The sequence below is a fragment of the Phyllobates terribilis genome, unplaced genomic scaffold (genome assembly GCF_046119375.1).
Source record: "Phyllobates terribilis strain yellow unplaced genomic scaffold, ASM4611937v1 Scaffold_7__3_contigs__length_470593459, whole genome shotgun sequence".
Lineage (NCBI taxonomy): Eukaryota > Metazoa > Chordata > Amphibia > Anura > Dendrobatidae > Phyllobates > Phyllobates terribilis.
In genome coordinates this window covers 124,350,280-124,366,480 of record NW_027362767.1, presented here as the reverse complement: position 1 = coordinate 124,366,480, position 16,201 = coordinate 124,350,280, and positions in this window count along the sequence as shown.

The following is a 16,201-nucleotide window of genomic DNA, read 5'->3' as shown; positions in this document are numbered from 1 at the left end:
CCGCGTTGTGGAGCCTGCCAAGTCCCTCACACTAAGGTAATTACCTATCATTTTTTCCACACTCGAGGTACCACAGTATATGCTCACCAAAGCTTCAACTATTCTTTTATCCCTAGATGGTCCTCAACATTTTTCCCATAAGGAATAGTTCATCCAAACCCCACAATATATTGAAATCGGTAGGTCCCCATGCCTAACTTCTAGTTACATATAGTTAGCTATCCGCCCTTCCACTTAGGTCCTTCCCCCTCCCCTACTCATTTATTCCGTTTGTTTTATCCTTGTTTTGTCTTCCCTCCCACTTTGTTATCCCGATTCAGGGATTTTATTTAACACTGAAATTGACAATTGTATAATTGTAACACTGTTATGCCAATGTATTTACACTGTTCTACATTTTGCAGTTAACTGATGAAGGTCACTATGACCGAAACGTTTTTTATGCTTATGGACTGCAAATAAAAATTTCACCGCTTTGAATATTTGAGTGCCAAGGCTTTTTCTATATATCAGTGGGTTCGGCCCCTACTGTGCACCTGTACACAGTAGTGCAGCGATTTTTTTCATATTGATTGATTTCCGGTCTGCTTGCACACTGTCGGGAGATGTCATCCTCCACTTTCTCTTATAATGCGGATGAAGCCACATCTATTTTGGCACAGAGCACCATACCAAGTGATTTTCTAAGGGCACCTCCAGGAGAGACAAGGGGACGCGATTTGGAAAAAGAGCAGCGACACCGTATCAACCTTGAATTGCACTGCGCCACGTTAACTGAATATCTGAAGGTACAACGGATTCCAAGAGGCCTGAGAGTACCACTGAGACCCACCCTCTTCTCTGACGTACCAGAATACTGTGGCAAGTTTGAACAGATCCTTAATAAGTGTTCGTTTGATTTAATAATCCTGACTGTAGATTCCTTGCACAAAGCGATTACATCCACTAAGGACCAGATCAGGAATATAGAGACTCAGTTGAGTACCCTGGCCAGTCCTGAAGAGTGGTCTGCATTACAAGCAAAAATCAAGATTAATACCGACCAACATAGGCGAGATACCGAATTGAGGAAGAGGAACAAGTTTCAGAGAGACACCGAGGATTACGACCTCAATAGAGTCTATAGATGGCAAGGCAAGGGTGGCAACACCCACAAATTCTCACGCTCCTCGACAGACTTTTCTTCATCGGGGTCAGAGGAAGAGAGGAGAGACCATTTCACAAACTCTTCTCATTTTTTAGGACTTCCATGGAGACAACAACGAAGAAGAAAACGAGGAGAGGCGGGCAGCACAAGAGGCAACACAGAATTCACCAGGGTGACCCGGTCCCAAACACAACCTCGCTGGTGGTAAATATTTCCCCTAAGACTCTAACCAACACCCAATTATCTGTGTTACAGAAAGGCCTGTCCTTTTGCCCAACAGGGAGGTATAACACCTTCCAACTAGACATGGAGCTGCAACGCTTCTACCGCTCCCTGAGACTTAAAACACATTTCTCAGGGACAGATCTCCCTCCTACACGAGACCTAACCATCCCGACGACTAACCCTGACGTATTGATCACATCTAAGAGCTTAGGTCTAGCCAACAAGAGTACTTACAGACCTCCTCATGGCTCTCATGCCCTAGAAACCTTCATTGGGTTTGTCGACACAGCATTTAGGGATCTACGCTCTAGGGTAGACAGAGGGAAACTCCACTACGAGCCCAACTTATCTGCACTAGATCAACAGGCGCTGAATAGCCTCAAAGATGACAAGGATTTAGTCATAAAACCGGCAGACAAAGGGGGCGCCATAGTGATTATGGATAAGGACCAATACATTCAAGAGGTAGATCGCCAGCTTAGCGATACTACCACCTATCTTCAACTCTCACAGGACCCCACCAGTCAGTTAAGTAATCTCATCAAGACTACGGTCAGTCGACATATTGAAGCAGGAACTATTGACACCAAGACAGGGGAATTTCTCAATAAAGTACATCCTATCATTCCGATATTCTATGTATTACTGAACATACATAAAAACTTGACAAATCCCCCTGGACGACCGATAGTGGCTTCAACCGACTCTATCTTTTCTCCACTATCTAGATTTCTTGAAAAAATAATTACACCATTGATACAGAGAAGCCCATCTTTTCTCTTGGACACATGTGCATTCCTCAAGACACTGTCTGACTTGGGACAGGTCCCCACCACTTCTCTGTTAGTATCCTTTGATGTGAAGGGCCTGTACCCTTCAATACCACATGACCAGGGCATCCACGCAGTGAAGGCCCTCTTAATTGAATCAGACATTGACCCTCGGGTCATTGAACTAACGATTGATCTACTTACCATAGTACTCACCAAAAACTACTTTTTATTCCAGGACAAATACTATTTGCAGGTCAAAGGCACCGCAATGGGCTCAAACGTAGCGCCTCCATATGCCAATTGCTTCATGGCAGCCTTTGAGAACCTTATAGTATACACCCACCCACTCTTCCAGACGCACTCGTTGCTCTGTAAAAGATTTATAGATGATAACTTTTGCATCCGGGATGGTCCCCTGGAAACACTTGACACCTTTTACAAACACCTCAATTCAGCATGGCCAGACTTGGGTTTTACCATTACTCATGACCATCAGAGAGTGAGTTTTTTGAACACTGTGGTCATCAAAGACGGAAATGGCTTACTCATTACAGATCTGTATTCAAAACCCACTGATCGCAACGAACTATTACATTACTCTAGTAACCACCCAGTACACATCAAAAAATCCATTCCTCAATCACAGTTCAAGAGGGTAGAAAGGATAGTATCAGATCCTGACATTCGTCAACGAAGGTTACAGGAGATGGGCTCCAAGTTCATAGCAAGGGGTTACCCTCCATCCACCTTACAGTCCCAGCAAGCGGGTCTTAATAGACCTCGCCCCGACAATTCTGAGCGGATTCCATTCATCCACACATATCACCCTTTCGCCTATACCCTTCATAAAATCATCTGCAAGCATTGGAACATCTTAGGCACTGCATATCCATCCATCACCAGTTTCCAGAAACCGTTTATGCCCAGCTTTAAGCGTGCCCGTAATCTCAGAGACTCCCTAGTACGAGCAGACATTGGCAGCACTAAACTGGGACCTAACCAAAGATTCCTCCAGAATCCCAAAATGGGAACTTTCCCATGCCTTCAATGCAGACAATGCAGCAACGTCCTAAAAGGTAGTACAGTTTATCATCCTCATACGGGCAAGCAATACAGTATTAAGGGCTACTACACTTGTGAAAGCTCCTACGTGATATATTTGATCAAATGCCCGTGTGGCATGATATACGTAGGAGAAACCACACAACCTATTAGGGACAGAATCTCAAAGCACAAGTCCACAATACGTTGTAAAAATCTACTATTACCCATTCCCTACCACTTTATAAACAACGGACATAACATCTCCCAACTGAGGTTTCAGGTTCTGGAACAAGTTCAACAGCCACGGCGTGGAGGTGATCGTATCCGCCTCCTCAAACAGAGGGAGGCACATTGGATCCACAAACTGTAGTCACTTTCCCCCAAAGGGCTCAACAGGGAATATGACCTTCTCTCCTTTACCTAGCCAGGATTGTAGGATCAAGAGTGCAGGGACTTCCTGTACCTCTCACAAAAGTCCCGAAACCATACATTGAGGGTCACAAGTGGGCATATAGAATGTTATATACACATACATTTATATATAGGTAAACTTTGTATACTGTTGGTTGTGCCACTTTTAAGTGATAATGTGTGGAAGAGGTCTAATGCACTCTGTCCGTGTTTGTACTATACACATCGCATATGTCATGGTGTTACCATGATCTGGAACCATACACAGGTCTCAGTTATTACACTGCCATGTATGTAATTTAACAATGCTGATCTCTATTATTTTTATTTACAGATGTTCCTCTCCCTGGTCCTCTCCTCTGCCTCCTCCCCTCTCCGTTTCCAGACTACATCCTCATAGCGCAGATTACCCCTTCCTGTGCGCTGGAACGCAGACACTACAGCCTTGGAACGCAAGCGCTACCTATGAACGTCACTTCCGGTGACGTCATCCAACTTCCGGTTCCTCTCTTCCTGTCTCCGCGTATAGCGGTCACACAGGCGATAGTTGCCCCCTATTTAAAGGACCCCTCCTCACAGCAGGCCACAACAACAAGCGGTGGATACCGCGTTGTGGAGCCTGCCAAGTCCCTCACACTAAGGTAATTACCTATCATTTTTTCCACACTCGAGGTACCACAGTATATGCTCACCTAAGCTTCAACTATTCTTTTATCCCTAGGTGGTCCTCAACATTTTTCCCATAAGGAATAGTTCATCCAAACCCCACAATATACTGAAATCGGTAGGTCCCCATGCCTAACTTCTAGTTACATATAGTTAGCCATCCGCCCTTCCACTTAGGCCCTTCCCCCTCCCCTACTCATTTATTCCGTTTGTTTGATCCTTGTTTTGTCTTCCCTCCCACTTTGTTATCCCGGTTCAGGGATTTTATTTAACACTGAAATTGACAATAGTATAATTGTAACACTGTTATGCCAATGTATTTACATTGTTCTACATTTTGCAGTTAACTGATGAAGGTCACTATGACCGAAATGTTTTTTATGCTTATGGACTGCAAAGAAAAATTTCACCGCTTTGAATATTTGAGTGCCAAGGCTTTTTCTATAGTTCTGAATTGATGGCACTGGTGGACAACATCTGATTTTGAAGGAAGCCAAGCACGTGTCAAGGTTCCTTGACCGACCCTGCATCTATGGTCCTCAAAATTGCTCATTTCTTGGTTCTTCTTCAAAAGAGCTTGAAAAGCACATTTTGATATCCAGTTTGCTTTAAAGTCTTTGCCTGGGAGAGACCTTGCTGATGCAGTATAACTACCTTGTATCATGTTGCTGAGCTCAGTCTTGCCATGGTATATGACCTGTTACATGTAACTGTCCTCCACAACTTCACCTTTATCGCAGAGTTTGTCTATTCCTCACCCAGTTTTAGGCTATGTGCCCACGTTGCGGACCTGAAGCATATTTTTTACGCTTATCCCTGGCGGGAAAATCGCATGCGGATATTACATGCGGTTTTCCCGCCAGGTAGAAGCGTTTGTGAGGCGTCTTTGCATGCATTTCCGCATGCGGGTTATCAAGCACTTCTCCAAGCATCACTTGGAAAAGTGCTTGACAACTTGTTCAGAATGGTAAAAAATAAAAAAACTTTATACTCACCTTCTGATGCATTCTCTGCCTCGTCCGGAGGCTTGAGCGGCTCACGCTGTTGTGTGCAGGACCTGCGGTGACGTCATTGAGTCATGTGGTGGGTCACATGACTCAATGACGTGGCAGGTCCTTCAGACAACAGCGCGACGGAGGGAAAACATCAGAAGATAAGTATAAACTTTATTTTATTCTTTTTTTTACAGGTTCTTTGGTACCCAGGTCTGGATGAGAGTCTCCTCTCATCCAGACTTGGGTACCATCCGCACATTGATTCCGCTGCGCTTCCGCAAAATTAATGAACATGCTGCGGATTTTTGACCGCAGCATATACGCTGCGGAAAAATCCGCAGCATGGGCATTGACATTGCGAAATGCCATTGGGGACCATGGGGTGCGGATATACATGCGTTTTTCAAGCGTTTACGCTGCGGAAATTCCGCAGCATATACGCTTGAAAAACGCTACGTGGGCACACAGCCTTAAGCCACTTACACAGCTGTTTGTTTTTGATAATGACTGTGATTCAACCTACATATGAAAATGAAGATTATTATCACTTGTTTGGTAAAACTTTATACAAGTGTACTGAGAAGAATTCATGCTGTTTGGAAGGCAAAGGGTGATCATAAGAAATTATTGAATCTTTAAAGGGTGATCATAAGAAATTATTGAATCTTTTCCAAAAGATTCAATTTGCAGCAATTAAATTCCCCATGAATCTAAACACTGCAAAGCCTCTAATTGCATTGAATATAGGTATAAAATGTGAAGATTGAAAAAAAAAATACTGTGCGGTTATTACATTATATCATAGATCAATGAATTCACAGCCATACTGACTATGCAGGTCCAGAACCTCCCTATTTCATTTGAATCTTTGGATTATTTTCCACAGAATGACTACCACTCCCATTTTTAATGTGATTCAGCACTAGTGCTGTTGTACAACACATTCCATTTTAAGCTTTTTTCTGTCCCTATGTAGAAGGAACTGTGAACTTAGACGTCATATCCCTAAGTAGCAAAAGCATAACATAGCACTGCTTAACCAGTCCTTATCTGATATACTGGCTGTGATAGACTCTCCTGATTGGCTGCACTAGATCATGTGATATGGTAGCTGCAGGATATTAAGTGGAAGCCCATCGAGCCACACCTGATATCATTAGTCTGCTATGTAGAACAGTAGAATTATTAGATCCATCAATTTCCTGAAATACCTTTTGTGACGTTACCTGTATCGTCAGATTTATCTTGCACTGCGACTCCTAAATCATCAGACTATGTGGTAATAATGTCCATATCTCCTTCTGTAATATTGATCTGCAAGGCTAAATCACAGACATCTACAGTACAGACCAAAAGTTTGGACACACCTACTCATTTAAAGATTTTTCTGTATTTTCATGACTATGAAAATTGTACATTCACACTGAAGGCATCAAAACTATGAATTAACACATGTGGAATTATATACTTAACAAAAAAGTGTGAAACAACTGAAAATATGTCTTATATTCTAGGTTCTTCAAAGTAGCCACCTTTTGCTTTGATGACTGCTTTGCACACTCTTGGCATTCTCTTGATGAGCTTCAAGAGGTAGTCACCGGAAATGGTCTTCCAACAATCTTGAAGGAGTTCCCAGAGATGCTTAGCACTTGTTGGCCCTTTTGCCTTCATTCTGCGGTCCAGCTCACCCCAAACCATCTCGATTGGGTTCAGGTCTGGTGACTGTGGAGGCCAGGTCATCTGGCGTAGCACCCCATCACTCTCCTTCTTGGTCAAATAGCCCTTACACAGCCTGGAGGTGTGTTTGGGGTCATTGTCCTGTTGAAAAATAAATGATGGTCCAACTAAACGCAAACCGGATGGAATAGCATGCCGCTGCAAGATGCTGTGGTAGCCATGCTGGTTCAGTATGCCTTCAATTTTGAATAAATCCCCAACAGTGTCACCAGCAAAGCACCCCCACACCATCACACCTCCTCCTCCATGCTTCACGGTGGGCACCAGGCATGTAGAGTCCATCCGTTCACCTTTTCTGCGTCACACAAAGACACGCTGGTTGGAACCAAAGATCTCAAATTTGGACTCATCAGACCAAAGCAAAGATTTCCACTGGTCTAATGTCCATTCCTTGTGTTCTTTAGCCCAAACAAGTCTCTTCTGCTTGTTGCCTGTCCTTAGCAGTGGTTTCCTAGCAGCTATTTTACCATGAAGGCCTGGTGCACAAAGTCTCCTCTTAACAGTTGTTGTAGAGATGTGTCTGCTGCTAGAACTCTGTGTGGCATTGGCCTGGTCTCTAATCTGAGCTGCTGTTAACCTGCGATTTCTGAGGCTGGTGACTCGAATAAACTTATCCTCAGAAGCAGAGGTGACTCTTGGTCTTCCTTTCCTGGGGCGGTCCTCATGTGAGCCAGTTTCTTTGTAGCGCTTCATGGTTTTTGCAACTGCACTTCGGGACACTTTCAAAGTTCTTCCAATTTTTCGCACTGACTGACCTTCATTTCTTAAAGTAATGATGGCCACTTGTTTTTCTTTACTTAGAATTTGTATTATGTCAAGAAAAAAGCAGCTAACAGTCTATTCTGTAGGACTATCAGCTGTGTATTCACCAGACTTCTGCACAACACAACAGATGGTCCCAACCCCATTTATAAGGCAAGAAATCCCACTTATTAAACCTGACAGGGCACACCTGTGAAGTGAAAACCATTTCCGGTGACTGCCTCTTGAAGCTCATCAAGAGAATGCCAAGAGTGTGCAAAGCAGTCATCAAAGCAAAAGGTGGCTACTTTGAAGAACCTAGAATATAAGACATATTTTCAGTTGTTTCACACTTTTTTGTTAAGTATGTAATTCCACATGTGTTAATTCATAGTTTTGATGCCTTCAGTGTGAAAGTACAATTTTCATAGTCATGAAAATACAGAAAAATCTTTAAACGAGAAGTGTGTCCAAACTTTTGGTCTGTACTGTATATATATAGAAAAGGGTATATATTTGCAAAAAAAACTTGCAATTGTGATGCTGAGCTGCTTCTCACGGACAAGCCATGAGTCGGGATAGTCAAGGAGTCCGAGGTCAAAATCCAGGAGGGTACGTCATAAACTGAGGGAAGAGATACAAGTGTTGTCTGATAATGGTCAGAGGTCAAAATACCAGGAACGGCAACAGATGGAAGGTCAGAACAAGGTCCAAGGTCTGGCAACGAAAGATCAACAAACAAAAAACTAGACACAGAAAACAAACACACTAAGCTGAAGCTACATCTGGCAGAGGTCTAGGGCTAAGAGCCCAGTTAAGCAGTTGGTACAATAAACAGATGGAGACAGCCAGCACCTCCCAGTCTATGAATGAATGGCGAAACTGTCAATCAAAACACCTAACGAATAAACTAGTACTCTGCAACACTAAATATGCGAACATGAAATATATGAAATTGAAATTGCATTACAGCACTAGAAAATAGAAATAACTGAGAAATCTTGGAGCATAAATTGGCCAATTCATGTGTACCTGGTAGTCACGATAAGGCATTTCTCGATACTAGGACTTTACCAATGTGTATCCTCTCCTAGAGACTGAAGAGTGCATGTACATGGAAAGGTAAGATCCTGCTATTAAAACTGCCTGTGGCTTAGAGGCAGAGTGCTCAGTCAGAAGGCCTATGCAATAGTGATGAGCAAGCACTAAATGCTCGGGTACTCGTTGTTCGAGTCAAGCAAATTGGAATGCTCTAGTGCTTGATCCGAGCAATGAGCCCAATGTAAGTCTATGGGAAACCCGAGCATTTTTCCGACAACCCTCCAGGAGGTCTGCAAAGAGCCTAAATATTGCCGAAATCAATGGGAACAGTGCTTAAATGGCATGGGAACAGCAAGGGGAAGACCCCTGGAAGCATCTCTGACTCCCAGGTCACTGCTGTCAACAATGTTATCAGAGTATTACGCCACTTTTATGGACTCACAATAAAACATACAAAATGAAACCAAAATGTATTTTCCTGGGAAAAATGTTATGGAACATCCTTTCCAGGGTAATGACTTCTGTATAAGGCAAAATAAATAACCAAAAACAAAAATACTCCTCCACACCTTGGGCTATGTTCACACGTAGCATTTTTGATGCGTTTTTGCACTTTTGCCTTGCTTTCAACAGTGACAAATGCATTCACCGGGAAATGTAATTTTAACATTTTACAACCTTATTTGGCCATGTGGTGTGTAAGATATCATCAGACACATCCTGTTTTATTTATGAAGAAGGGACTCTGAAAGTCATAAAGCCTATTTTTATAGGGCCACCAGGCAGCCCTTACTATTCCTGGAGGGCCAGCTGTCAGCCCTCACTATTGTTAGAGGGCCATCAGCCGGTTATGCTTTGTTGCTCCCTTTCTCCATCTCATCGTGCTCCACCTGCAATGCCTCCTCTTTTATTGTGAGCAGCGAGCGTTTCAGAAGACAGAGAAGTGAGATGGTGACGCTAATTATGGCGTCATCGCCACTCACCATCTTGGTGGAGTCCTCAAAGTTTTGGAAGATGACACAGATGTCCAACACATGGGGACATCACACACTAGTCAGTAAGCTGGAAGCAGCACACGCTGCTGAAGCACAGGAAGTGCGGTGGAAGCTGTAGCTGACTTTCTAAAATGGTCACACACGCGGTGTACTTTGACAAGAAGATCCGGTAGATCCGGGTAGGTTTTGAGAAACCACTGAACCATGAGGTTAAGCACATGGGCCAGGCATAGTATGTTTGTGAGTTTGCCTCGTTTCAGAGCCATCACCAAGTTACAGCCATTGTCACACACGACCGTGCCTGGCTGTAGGTTCAGCAGTGTCAGCCACAGATCTTCCTGCTCTTTCAGAGCAGTCCACAACTCTTCAATGGTGTGCATTTTGTCCCATAAGCATATTAGCTTCAGCACAGCCTGTTGCCGCTTGGTCAAGGCAGTGCTGTAGTGCTTCCAGCTTGTGACTGATGTGGTCATTTCGGACATGGAGGCTGAAAAGGAGGAGGAGGAGGTACAGGAGCTGTAGAATGTGGGGCAACCCTGATTGACCCAGGGCTCGCAATCCTTGGCGTAGGGAGGATGTGTTCCGTCCCAAGGTCCAACTGGGTTCCGGCTTCCACTATATTAACCCAGTGTGCCGTCAGTGAGATGTATTGTCCCTGCCCACAAGCACTTATCCACGTGTCCGTGGTTAGGTAGACCTTCCCAGTAACTGCATTGTTGAGGGCACATCTAATTTTCTGGGACATGTGCTTGTGTAAAGCGGGGACGGCACACTGGGAGAAATAGAGGCAGCTGAGGACCGAGTACCGAGGCACTCTAAAGAGTGCCATACATGCAGGGCAGGGACTCAAGCTCCCAGCCGAGCAACCTGGAAATACTCGCTGTGTGCCGAGCATGTCCATCACAGTGATACTCTGGGGGAAGTACCGAGCATTGGCTCTTAACACGTTTAAAGGGGGTATACATAGCAAACAACAAGTACAATAATTTGAACAAAAACGAGTCAGCGACTGGTACAGGAGGAGAGAGGACCCTGCCCACAAGGACTCACAATCTACAAGGGATGGGTGGGGATACAGTAGGTGAGGGTACAGCTGGTCGTGCAGCGGTGTGATGGAGCGAGGGTTACTGCAGGCTGTAGGCTTGTCGGAAGAGGTGGGTCTTCACGTTCCTTTTGAAGGTTTCCACTGTAGCCGAGAGTCTTTCATGTTCGCATACTTAGCGCTCCAGAGTAGGGGGTATGCACGGGAGAAATCTTGTATGTGATTGTGGGAAGAGGAGATAAGAGCGAAGTAGATCATGAGATCTTCTGAGGATCAGAGGTTGCGTGCAGGTATGTACCGGGAGACTAGGTCACAGATGTATAGAGGAGACAGGTTGTGGATGGCTTTGTATGCCAAGGTTAGGGTTTTGAACTGGAGTCTCTGGGTAATGGGGAGCCAGTGAAGGAATTGACAGAGGAAATGCCGAGGAATAGCAAGGGGACAGGTGGATTAGTCGGGCAGCAGAGTTAAGGATAGATTGCAGGAGTGCGAGAGTGTTAGAAGGGAGGCCACAGAGCAGGAGGTTGCAGTAGTCGAGGCGAGAGATGATGAGGGTGTACACTAGTGTTTTTGCAGATTCATGGTTGAGGAATGTGCGGATCCGGGAAATATTTTTGAGTTAGAGTCAGCAGGAAGTGGAAAGGGCTTGGATATGAGGTTTGAAGGAGAGATCAGAGGCAAGGGTTACCCTGAGGCAGCGAGCTTGCGGAACTGTGGAGAGTGGACAGCCATTGACTTTGATAGATAGGTCAGGAGGGGAGGGGTTGAGTGAGATGGTGGAAAAATGATGAATTCAGTTTTATCCATATTAAGTTTTATCTAGCAGAGAAGAAAAATGAAATAGCAGACATTGTGGGATTCTAGTTGGTAAGGAGCAGTGATGAGCGAGCACTAAAATGCTCGGGTACTCATTGCTTGGGTCGAGCAAATTGGAATGCTCGACCGGAGCAACGAGCCCAATGTAAGTCTATGGGAAACTCGAGCATTTTTCGGGCGGCTCCCCATGGTGGTCTGCAGAGGGCCTAAAAATTGCCCAAATCGATGGGAACAGTGCTCAAATGACATGGGAACAGCATGGGGAAGACGCCTGGAAGCATTTCTGACTCCCAGGTCACTGATGTCAAAAACGTTGTCAGAGTATTATGCCACTTTTACGGATTCACAATAAAACATACAAAAACAAAACTAAAATGGATTTTCCTGGGAAATATATTAAGGAACATCCTTTCCAGGGAAATAACTTGCATATAAGGCAAAATAAATAACCAAAACAAAAAATACTCCTCCACACCTTGGGCTATGTTCACACGTAGCGTTTTTGATGCGTTTTTGTACTTTTGCATTGCTTTCAACAAAGACAAATGAATTCACTGGGAAATGTCATTTTAACATTTTACAACCTTATCTGGCCATGTGGTGTGTGACACATCATCAGACACATGCATACAGTGCTGAAAAGACATGGGAACAGCATGGGTAAGACCTCTGGAAGCATTTCTGACTCCCAGGTCACTGCCTAAAAGTGTGCCCATCATAAGTGATCCTTGGTGGATGCGAAGATGCCTCACGCCATGCACCTGTCGTTGCAAACTTGCAACAATCACCGTCCACGTCCTTGTCCCAGTGCAGCGTTCAGTAGTCCCTACCCCATTCCTTGGAATGTAAGCGCAAGTAAGCAGCTGCTTTCACTTGAAATGTGGCCTTTTAGGCTCGTGGAGGCGGAAGCGTTTCATAACCTCATGCCGGCGGCGGCCGGGTGTCCTTACTCGGTTCCCAGCCGCCACTATTTCTCCCGGTATAGTCTCCGCCTTCCACAAGCACGGGTACAACAACATTACCCGTGCCCTCCCCAGTGCACTCACTGGGAAGGACCGCCTAACCACAAACACGTGGACAGGAGAATGTGGCCAGGGACGGTACGGAGCCAGTTCACAGCTTTTTTTGATGAGAGTTGTATTTAGCTCGGTGAAAGGACTGGCATAAAGGGAAACCGTATCTACCCTGGGTGTCATTTCTCCCAGAAAGTCCTCTAATGCAGCTTGTTGCAGAAGCAATGTCAGTCCGTCCAACATCAACTCGCACTTGTCGGTGGTGCTTTGACACACAAACATCTTTCTTTGTGCATTTAATTTCATGAATACAGAGTTGGACAATGGCCTGATCTGTAATGCGTTTTAAGAAATAACATGCATAAGCATGTCCGATCCACACTGAAAAAGCAGCCATAGAGTATCCGGGAACCATCCCCCACACTTTTTTTAGCCAGGGCTGCTTCTCGGCAGGGTTGGATGGGCCCACCAGAGAACCGGAGACTCCTCCGGTGGGCCCTGGCTTCGCCTTCAGGAGAGTTCATAGTGCCGAGGTGAGGCCATGATGATGATAAAGGCCACCATCTGCTTAGTTTTCTGTTACTTGGAATGCAAGTGCAAGTATGCAGCAAGCCACCCACCCACAGGCGGCAACACTAAACTGCCAGAATTCTGGGCAGCTGCTTGCACTTGAAATATGGCCTTTTAGGCTCGTAGAGGCGGAAGCTTTTCATAACCTCATGCCGGCGGCGGCCGGGTGTCCATACTCGGTTCCCAGCCGCCACTATTTCTCCCAGTATCGTCTCCGTCTTCCACAAGCACGGGTACAACAACATTACCCGTGCCCTCCCCAGTGCACTTACTGGGAAGGACCGCCTAACCACAAACACGTGGATAGGTGAATGTGGCCAGGGACGGTACAGAGCCAGTCCACAACTTTTTTTGCTGAGAGTTGTATTTAGCTCAGTGAAAGGACTGGCATAGAGGGAAACCGTATCTACTCCGGCTGTCATTTCTCAGTCACCATGTTCCGCCCATTGTCACACACGACCAAGCCTGGCTGTATGTTCAGCGGTGAGAGCCACAGATCAGGCAGCTTTCAACAACTCTGCAGCGCTGGGCGGTTTGTCAATTAAGAATTAAGCATGTTATCTTCAGCACATAGTGGTAATGCCCATGCTGTTACTGCAAGGGCTGCCAAAATTTGGGAAAAACCCCACTAAGAATTTAAAGACACATAGAGCAGGGCCACAGAAACAAGGTACGACATGTTCCCATTAGAAAGGAGAGGGTCTGCTATACAGTTATAGGGTATGCAGTGAGTCCAACGGCTGACCAAATTTAGGAAAAACCCAACTAAGAAATTAAAGACACATAGAGCAGGGCCACAGTAACGACAAATTCCCATTAGAAAGGAGAGAGTCTTCTATACAGTTATAGGGTATGCAGTGAGTCCAACGGCTGACCAATTTTAGGAAAAACCCCACTAAAAATTTAAAGACACATAGAACAGGGCCAGAGTAACAAGGCACAATATGTTCCCATTAGAAAGGAGAGGGTCTGCTATACAGTTATAGGGTATGCAGTCAGTCCAACGGCTGACGAAATTTATGAAAAACCCCACTAACAATTTAAAGAGATATAGAGCAGGGCCACAGTAACGACAAATTCCCATTAGAAAGGAGAGAGTCTCCCACAGTGTTGGCCTATGTAGTGAATGCAAGGGCTGCAAAAAATTTGGAGGCATATCAATGCCCCTTGGAAGAGACGTGGAGGAGGGCCTCATAAAAAATGTTCCCATTAGAAAGGAGCGGGCCTCCTATACTTGTAATGCCCATGCACTAAGTGTATGGGCTGACACACATTTACCCTTGGGGGGTATACATGAACATACTGTATAAAAAATTTTTTTTACGGGCATCATAAACACCCTTTAAAAAAATTATGTGGGTGTTGCCCCACTGACCACGGTCACCCTGGTGATATGGTGGTGGAGGATAAGGAGGAGGACAAGAGCAAATAGCCAAAATCAGAAAGCATATACCCATGTGTGGGTGTGAAAAGGTGCATTGGAATACACCTCCCAAGAAAAGACACTGGATTTGAGTTTATGTTACGCTGCTATCATTCGGTGGTGTTGAGAAGTCTGGCCCAATCCAGCCCTTGTTAATTTTTATAAGAGTCAGCCTGTCAGCATTTTCAGTTGACAGGCGGATGCGCTTATCAGTTATAATTCCACCAGCGGCACTAAAAACCCGCTCTGATAAAACGCTGGAGGCAGGGCAGGCCAGGACCTCCAAGGCAGAGAGAGCCAGTACATTCCACATATCCAGCTTGGATACCCAATAATTATAAGGCACAGAGGAATCACGGAGGACGTTGGTATGGTCGGCAAGGTACTCCCAAACTTAGCACTCCTTGTGAGAGTACCCCGTGCCTCAGGGCCTGTGCGATGGGAGGGTCTGAGAAAACTCTCCCAGAACTTTGACAGTGTTCCCCTGCCTCTGCTAGATTGACGTTGTATCTGTCTCGCCTATACTCCTTGGTTGTCCAACGAAGTGTGCCCTCTGCCGCCAGCGTTTCAGATGGGATTTTTTTTAATAGTTCCGCAACAAGGGCCTTCTGGTACAGCCCCATTTTTGTACAACTGTCTGCCTCAGGAATAAGAGATATAAAGTTCTCCTTGTAGCGTGGGTCTAGAAGTGTCACCAACCAGTAATGACTGTCACCCAAAACTTTGAGAACGCGAGCGTCATGGGAAAGGCAGCGTAACATAAACCCAGCCATGCGTGCCAGACTACTGACAGGCAAGACTTCCGTGTCGTCACCAAAAGGATGACTGACCATAATCTCCTCCTCCTCCTCTCTGTCCTCTGGCCATCCACGCTGAACAGACGGTATGACAGCTGTGCAGGTAGTACCGTCTATAGTGCATGAAACTAGCTCCTGTACTTCCTCCTCTTCCTCTTCCTCATTGTCACCCAATCCACGTTGGGATGAGATGAGGCTTGGCTGTGTGTAATCACCCTGTATGGTTCCTTGCGCCATCTCATCGTGCTCCGCCAGCAATGCATCCTCTTTGATTGTGAGCAGAGAGCGTTTCAGAAGAAAGAGAAGCGGGACGGTGACGCTAATTATGGCATCATCGCCGCTCACCATCTTGGTGTAGTCCTTAAAGTTTTGGAGGATGGTACATATGTCTGACATCCATATCCACTCCTGAGGTCTTATGTGTGGAGTCTGAACTGAATACCGGCGGCCTTGTTGATGCTGGTATTCCACAACTGCCCTCTTCTGCTCACAAATCCTTCCCAACATCTGCAGTGTAGAGTTCCAATGCGTGGGGACATCACAAACCAATCTGTGAGCCAGAAGCTGCAAACGCTGCTGAAACACTGCAAGGGCGGCGGAAGCTATAGCTGACTTTTCTAAAATGGGAACACAGGCGGCATACTTTAACAAGCAGATCTGGCAACTCCGAATAGGATTTGAGAAACAGCTGAACCACGAGGTTAAGCACATGGGCCAGGCATGGTACGTGTGTGAGCTCGCCTCGCCTCAGAGCCGCCACCAGGT